Source organism: Tachypleus tridentatus, chromosome 5 (genome assembly GCF_004210375.1).
Source record: "Tachypleus tridentatus isolate NWPU-2018 chromosome 5, ASM421037v1, whole genome shotgun sequence".
Taxonomy (NCBI): Eukaryota; Metazoa; Arthropoda; class Merostomata; order Xiphosura; family Limulidae; genus Tachypleus; species Tachypleus tridentatus.
This window is the reverse complement of record NC_134829.1, coordinates 39,113,162-39,119,161: the sequence shown is the minus strand read 5'-3', so window position 1 is coordinate 39,119,161 and position 6,000 is coordinate 39,113,162.

Sequence of the window (6,000 nt, the reverse complement as noted above, 5' to 3'; positions counted from 1 at the left end):
GCTAGTCTGATGCAAGTTTTTGTAATAACAGACTATGACACTTTTGATTTACTGTCTGAGCGCGCTGACCAGAAGGCAAACAAGTTATTTAGTGAAACAGAATAAAAAACTACAAACTAGTTATAAAACTGTGTGCACTCAAGTGTAAATGCATATTTAAGTTAAAAAAAACAACAAAGGGTTCATCACGTGCAAATAAACATAATGCGTGTATAGTGTTTTTTCTTACAGCAAAGCCTAGTCAGGCTATGTGCTGAATTCACCGCGGGGAATCAAACCAATAATTTTAGCGTTGTCGATCCGTAGACTTACCGCTGTACTAGCAGGGGACGAATACAAGGCTCCTCACACGAAGTTTTTATAAAATAAATAAGGTAATCAGTATTTTGTCGTTTTGTTCAAAAGTTAAAATAACAACAGCAGTCATTACGGTCCCCGATAGTACAGCGGTGGAAGTCTATGGATTTACAACGCTAAACTCAGGGTTCGATTCCCCTCAGTGGACTCAGCAGATAGCCCGCTGTGGCTTTGCTATAAAAAAAACCCAACAACAAACAAACAGTCATTACAAACGAAAAAGATAAACATTTAGATAAACATATTTATAAACAGTTACACGGAAAAAGAACAAAATAAGCTTCTGTAGTTAACCGTCATGAGAATTTATACCAACTGTTTAAAATTACTACCAAGAAAAAAAAAACTACGAAAAATGATCCAATTTTTAAACATTTTGACTTCTATTCTGAAAGTGTTCGTGTACAAACAGAAACTAAAACTTTGATTTAAAATACTAAGTTGCTTAAAGAAGCAATGTTATGTAGGTATACACTATTATAGATTTTCCATTTTCGAGACACAGTATAAATAATAATACCTTCAAAGCAACATTGTTATGACTGTAAAAATAAGTATAACAGTGATAATAACGGTAAAGAGAAGTTTGGTCTTAGGGATAATATTTCGAAATTAAATAATAGGTTAAACAATCGCCAATTGATGAATATATTTTTAAAAAGGCATTTAGGATGTTTATATTTGTACACCACGATCCCGTACCTTGAAAATAAAATACTGCATACAGTTTTAAAACGCATCCGAACCCACTCTGAGAACATGCTCGATCATATAACTGTGCGACACAAATTTTGTTCTTGGATAGTATGCGTTATTTCTTAATTGTTTATGTTCTAAAAGTACAGAAAATGGCCATTATTCCCTCCAAACATTGTTTTTGTGACCTGCATAATGAAATTTAGAAATTAACCTATTTTCTATGTAAAAACGGACAAATTTGCACATTTTCATTTACATAAGGCCTGAATAAAACAACATATGAATCAAGATTTACATGTATTTATACCAAATTTATACAAAAATGTTTAGAAGTGAGTAGTTTTTCGAGATTTGCGACTGTAGTGTAAATCACTTTCACGTATCAGCCCCCAAATATAGTCTCTCATGATGTTTTTTGTTATACGCTTCCAGGTCACAAAATCAAAGTTTGAAGAGAAAAAATAGTTTTTTTTTTCCATTTACTTTAGACATAAGCAATTGGGAAATAATAATTTCTGTCTATGAACAAGAAAAAGTAAAAACATTGTTATATTGTGTAATTTATTTATAATCAGTTTAGTCTTTCCCTCTGTCTTTGGCAAGACTAGAGAGGCTTTATGTTTAGCTAAATTTCCGTTAGGTACTGTAGAAAATGTGTCTTTTTTTTACAGCAAAGCCTCATCGAGCTATCTACTGTGTCCACTGTGTCCACTCGAACCCCTGATTTTAACATTGTTAATCCGTGGACATACCCTGTTCCAGGGTAGAATAAGTATAGAAAGATTCTAGTTGGCTCAGCGGTATGTCTGTGGACTTACAACGTTAAAAACCGGGTTTCGATGCCCATGGTGGGCAGAGCACAGATAGCTCCTTGTGTATCTTTGTGCTTAATTCAAAACAACAACAACAACAACGTCTTCTTCTGGGAAATTTCACATTCAGGTTTAACATTTTTATTATGAGTCAAGAATTCTATCCAGGAATGGCAATTGATGGTTATGTTTGTGGTCTACAGTGATTGTAATATTAGGATATCTACTGAGTACTTTAAAGTCTTTGGCAGGTTAGGTTTTTCTGAAAATTACAAAAGCACCACAGATATATGTTTTTTAATGTAGTGGTTTAAACTTAGAAAAACTTTTTTCAAACGAACATTTTTTTAGTGGCGTAGGAACAAATTAAGAAACTAGTCTAGATCCTACAGCAGCATCATCAACTTCATCATAAATACCATTGTCAAAAACAAAATGGGATTATTTGGCGACAAAACTCACGAATTTCTGAATCACACGTTTAAGACATCTCCTTTCATTATTATTATTTTGATACGAAAGTTCAGCTCATAACTTAGTGGCGGCATCTTATAGAATATTGGTGTAAGGGAATCTATATCAAACTAACACAATGCATTCCATTAGTAAAATTATAATTCGTTATTTCTTGAGAGAACTCAAAACTATTTTTGATAGCTTATTCATTTGTGATTAGTTGTTCTGACAAACTGATAAAAGCTTTCTATTAATGTGACTGTTTATTCCTGTGCCAGGTAACATCAGACGGCCATCTTTATTAGGTTTGGGAATAAAAAACAACTGGTTTTACTTGATAATATTCTTTATAATTCAATAAATTATTATTTTTGTTATAAATATGTTTCTGATGTATTCTCTAATTTAAATCGATTTTAGATAAATTAAAATGGCACTTGTTATATATATACAATTAAAAATAGTAAGCTACCTAAACAAGTAGAGTCTTTTCACAGTGGGTCCAGTCGTTAATGAATTGTTTTAACACGTTGTACTCCCTTTATTTGGTTTATAGTTCGATCTTTATGTAGTTTCACCGACGTATTATTGTCATTTAGGATATATTTAACTTATGTCACACCGACCATTGTATTTAAGATAACCATACTCTTTCATTTATCGAACTTATTGAACACCTTATTTTCCTTATTATTTAATCGTTTGAGGTTCTTCTTTGTTTTTGTTATTAGGTTTTACACCAGAAGTGTACTCATTAAAAGATTTAGCTTGATTTTTTAAGCATTAACCTGTAGAATGGGCTATCTGTACTGCCCATCAGGGGTATCGAAACTCAGTTTTAGAGTAGTAGGTCTACAGACTTCCCGCTGAGCCACTGGGGTCTGTCATTAAAAGTTATTAAATCAACGTCATCTACTTGAGTTCTTATGTTGTTTAAGAATTCATTGCTTATTTTCAAATAGGTTGTTTAAACAGTTGCTATAACAAATGTTTAAGATTCATTAAGTAACTTTCATATTTAAGCCTTTTTGGTGCAGTTGCAAATTATAAACCACACAAAACTTTAAAACCCTAAGCATCTGTTACAAAATTAGATAATAGCTTCCGCTTTACTTGACAGGGGTGTTATCAACAGGAATCAACAGAAACACCAAAGTAAACACAACCCGTTTGCAAACATCCGAAGCACATATTCCTATGAAACTGGCACCTGCATCATACGTTGCAGATTAGCTTCCTATGTTATTAACGGCACGATCACAAAGCTAGCCTCCTGGACTGCTGTCAGAAACAGGCAGATCGTGCCTTCTATCCCTCACCACTCCCTTCGGTAGCTCTCTGGCTTTTAACGCTAAGGTTTTACGTTTGTTGCGTCCTGCGGCGTTTCGGCACATATAAGTAAGACAGAAGCCGTGGCCCTAATGAGATAGCTTCGCAGATCTTTAAAATTCTTTTCATTTGTTTTCGAATGGTTTTTTTTTGACACCTACAACTGCTCTGCACAACACGACAGGCGGAAATATTTTGTGTTGTTAACAATCGCTTTTATTTTAAAAGGCCCTGCGATGACAATGAAAAAAAAAGACCGTTCTCTTCTTTTCAAAATAATTATATTCACCGTACAAGATATTACGTCATCATTTGATGAAATCATCACTTTGTTTCGTAAAGTCGGAGAAATTGTAATGAACAGTAAACAGCAAGAATATTTGGAAACCCGTACAAAGTTTCAGTCGGTAGTACAGATCTTGTATGATATCATATGACATAATGGTAAATACAGTTATCGCAGAACAATGTGTGGTTAGATAAATAGTGATTCATTTTCTGTATAAACAGTGAAATGGAATCTTATATGTTACGTAGAAAACATAATAACTATTGATATTTTTCTCGTCGTAATGTTTGTTAAATATGTAGAAAATACACTTTGTATAGTCAGCTGCATATTTCGTATGGCAAAGGCCTTGACAGCGACATCTGCGCAAGACAGATCTTGAAATTATGGTTACTTTGGTTACGGTAATACAGATGACATAGTAGGTGTAACATTATTTGATCCATGCATTCTTTAAAGACAATAGCGTGTACGTCCGTGTATCTGTTTGTCTTTAAACTAGAAATTGTAAAACAGAGATTGCTTTTGTTAATTGCGCATTTTCTGTTGTTATTTCGTATAATTTCGAGAGTATTTCCAACTCAATTTTTATAAAGGCAAAAACGAAATTAAAATTAAAATTTCAACTACTTATAAATTTTAGATAAGCTAATGTACTGGTCAGAGACTGTGTACTTTGAAAGGACGTTAAGAATAATAGACGGTGTATCCCCACAGCAATATAGGTCCTATTTTTCAGTCCCCTCTATAACCTAGGGTACATTTATATATCCCACATTATAGCCTGTATCATGGAGGTTTTCTTAATTTGTGCAACGACTGTGGTATGATTTTTGGTTGGGTTTGCTTTCGTTCATTTAGACACCACTTATCACGGGTTTGATTTTGCTGTTTTTAACGCAGTCCTTTCTTTTCATTTTAATTTGTTTGACTGTTGAGCATGTATACAGAAAGAGACACAACAACTAGAATAATCCTATAAAATTGAATTTGCATCTATGATTGATATTACAATCTATGCAGGCATCTTAAATTAAAATGGCTATCTGACCACGTGATTTTATAAAAAGCGTTTAATTAAATAATAGTAACATTAATTCATGAATACAAGTAATTGGAATATCTTTGGTTAACTATGTTTGTTTGGTTTGGAATTTCGCCCAAAGCTACACGAGGGCTATCTGCGCTAGTCATCCCTAATTTAGCAGGGTAAAGCTAGAGGAAAGACAGATAGCCATCACCATCCACCGCTAACTCTTGGGCTACTCCTTTACCAACAAATAGTGGGATTGACTGTAACATTATAAGGCACTAACGACTAAAAGGGCAAACATATTTGGTGGAACGGAAATTCGAATTCGCAAACCTTCAGTTTGCGAGTCGAGCGCCCTAACCACCTGGCTATGCCGGGCCTCTTTGTTTACGTTTATCTGCACTTTCTTTTCACGTTTGAGTCTCAGACGTGTAGGAATAATTCTTTGATCACAATTCTTTCAAGGACTCGGTTCTTATTTTTACATCTCGTGCAAATGTGTGTAAAAGAAACTGACACGCCTGTCCTCATAATACGAATAAATATTACTTCAGTATCAGAGAAACTACCCTAAATAACATTTCGAAAATAATATGCGTGTTTATATGCTTCTATAGCAAAGCCATATTGGGCTATCTGCTGAATCCATTTAGGGGAATCAAACCCCTGATTTTAGCGTTGTAAATCCGAAAGCGTACCCCTGTACCAAAGGGGGACATCGAAAATTATAACTTGATTTATAACAACGTTACGAAGTTCAGTTGTTTCAGGCTTCGGTTTGTGATAATTAAAAAAACAAACAAACTGAAGCAAAAATGTTACTCTTTAAAGTATATAAGAATATATAAAAAAACTGGAGACTATTTTAACAGTTATTAGTTATTCGCAGTTTAATTTGTTTCGAAATTTTCTGTATATTTTGAATTGAGTATAGATATTGTTTGTATTTAAAGTATAGGGGATATGAATGCTCATCATGGTTTATGAATAAGATTCTCTTTCAGTCGAAAAGAAAAGATTAGGCT